Source organism: Nicotiana tabacum, chromosome 4 (assembly GCF_000715075.1).
Source record: "Nicotiana tabacum cultivar K326 chromosome 4, ASM71507v2, whole genome shotgun sequence".
Taxonomy (NCBI): domain Eukaryota; kingdom Viridiplantae; phylum Streptophyta; class Magnoliopsida; order Solanales; family Solanaceae; genus Nicotiana; species Nicotiana tabacum.
In genome coordinates, this window is record NC_134083.1 from 140,860,839 (window position 1) to 140,863,519 (window position 2,681).

The 2,681-nt window shown below is 37.8% G+C and overlaps 1 non-coding gene across 1 annotated transcript; it reads right to left on the minus strand.

Annotated features, from left to right (window-relative positions):
* Positions 1-1,449: 1,449 nt before the first annotated feature.
* LOC142180543 (small nucleolar RNA R71) lies at positions 1,450-1,556 on the minus strand. Its single transcript, XR_012709161.1, has one exon. It is a non-coding gene; the product is annotated as a small nucleolar RNA R71 (small nucleolar RNA).
* Between the last annotated feature and the right edge of the window lie 1,125 nt (positions 1,557-2,681).

The window sequence follows — 2,681 nt, forward strand, 5'->3', positions numbered from 1 at the left end:
TCTATATTCACTTGTTCAGTAATTGAGAGAGGCATAACTTGTGATATCTTTGCATTCTACTTTGTTGGTTGAATTCATTAATTCTTATTAGTAATCGGAAGAGGCTAGTTGCATTGTTGATTAAACCTAATTAGGAGGATAATCTAGAGAGGTTCTCCTAAAGACCAATCCACTACGAATTCTTGCATATATTCACCGAGCTTAAATTGGTTCATCGTGTGAGGTTGAGTCTTAATCGAGAGAGGAGTTTCTACTAAACAGTTGAACTAATAATTGAGTGAATTCGAAAGACTCACTTGAACATTAGATGTGAATTATCTAGAGTTAGATCCCAAACAAGTATCTTGCACCTATCCTATCAAAACCCTATTTTCTCCCATTGATAACCTTCTTTGCTCATTACTTGCGTCGATTGTCATTAGCCAATAGTTTAGACTCTTAGTTAATTTTAGTATTAATCACAAAACTCTAAATTGTTGATCATCTTGGATAGCAATCTAGCTACAAACTACGATAATTCTGTTTAACTCCAATCCCTGTGGATACGATATTATATTTTACTATATTCGACTAGCAAGCATATTTAAGTGTGTGTTTTGCGCTCGTCAAATTTTGGCGCCGCTGCCGGGGATTTGCAATTAATAGTGTTCGAAATAGTTTGCAGTGCTAATTCAGGAATTTTTATTTTTATTTTATTTTTCTCTTTTTACGTTTAGTGTTCTTTAACTGTGCGCAAGCTACAGGTTAGATTGGTGCATGACTTGATCTTCTGGGAAAGAATTGCTACCTTACAAACCAGAGATAGAAAAACAACTACGACCACCGAGGAAGGAAAGAACTCTCCTCGAGAATACAGAGAAGGTTGGGCAATCCTCAACCAAAGAAACTATGGTTGGATATGATGATAATGTGGATTTGGCTGCAAGAGAGGCAGCCCAACAACGAGAAAAAGCTGCACGAGATGCTGAGGAAGCAACTCTTCGAAATGCACAACTTGTCTAAGAAGAAGAGAGGGGTCGGAGAATTGCCCAAAATCAACCCTTGGCAGCAGATCAGTTCGTAAATATTGCCCTCGGTGCTGGGAGACCGCTTGGTGATTATGCTAGACCGGTCTACAACCAAGGATTATCAAGTATTAGACCACCTCCAGTTGCAGCTAACAACTTCGAGTTGAAGCAAGGGTTGCTCCAAACCCTTCAAAACTGTTGTGTCTTAAGAGGAAAGCCAAACGAAGATCCAAACAACCATCTAATGGACTTCGAGGAGATTATGAATACCTTTCAATATAATGGTGTGTCACAAGATGCAGTTTATTTAAGGACATTCCCCTTCACACTCAAAGATGATGCTAAGTAGTGGTTTCGAAACTTGCCCCAAGGATCAATTAGAACATGGGAGGAGATGACCAGAACATTTCTTGATAAATATTTCTCGTCATCTAAAACAGGCAAGTTTAGAAGAGAAATTCATAACTTCTGCCAGAAAGATACTGAAACCATGTTTGAAGCTTGGGAGAGGTTTAAGGAATTTGTTCGAAAGTGTCAACATAGTAGAATTGAACTCTGGATGCAACTCTAGGATTTTTGGGATGGATTGACACCGGCCTCACGTAGAACATTGAGTAATGCAGCTGCAGGCCCGTTGATGAAAAAGACTCCAGAGGAGATAGTCACAATTCTAGATGAGTTATCTGAAGATGCAAATCAGTGGCCCTAGAGTGCTGAAAGAAGAAGATCAACTGGTGTTCACCAATTTTGATGGATTTGGTGTATTGATGATTGTTTGTGGATTATAACTCTAGTTTTATGTATTGAATCGTTTTGGATGATTTAATCGTTGCATCTATATTCACTTGTTCATGTAATCGAGAGATGCATAACTTGTGATATCTTTGCATTCTACTTTGTTGGTTGAATTCATTAATTCTTCTTAGTAATCGGAAGAGGCTAGTTGAATTTTTGATTAAACCTAGTTAGAAGGATAATCGAGAGAGGTTATCCTAAAGACCAATCCATTACGAATTCTTGCATATATTCACCGAGCTTAAATTGGTTCATCATGGAGGTTGAGGCTTAATCGAGAGAGGAGTTTCTATTAAATAGTTGAACTAAATAATTGAGTGAATTCGAAAGACTCACTTGAATATTAGATGTGAATTATCTAGATTTAGATTCCAAATAAGTATCTTGCACCTATCCTATCAAAACCCTATTTTCTCCCATTGATAACCTTCTTTGCTCATTACTAGTGTCGATTGTCATTAGCCAATAGTTTAGACTCTTAGTTAATTTTAGTATTAATCACAAAACTCTAAATTATTGATCATCTTGGATAGCAATCTAGCTACAAACTACGATAATACTATTTAACTCCAATCCCTGTGGATACAGTATTATATTTTACTATATTCGACTAGGGAGCATATTTAAGTGTATGTTTTGCGCTCGTCAAATTTTGCATGTAGGTTGAGTTGAGTACAACATTTCATCCCAGACGGACGGATAGTCCGAGCGCACTATTTAGGTATTGGAGGATATGATTCGCGCTTGCGTTATAAATTTCGGGCTTGAGTACAACATTTCATCCCAAACGGACGAGTAGCTGTTGTTGCCGCTTGCGGAGTTTGCCCACAACAACAGCTACCCGTCGAGCATTCAAATGGGTAGCTATGAGGCATTATA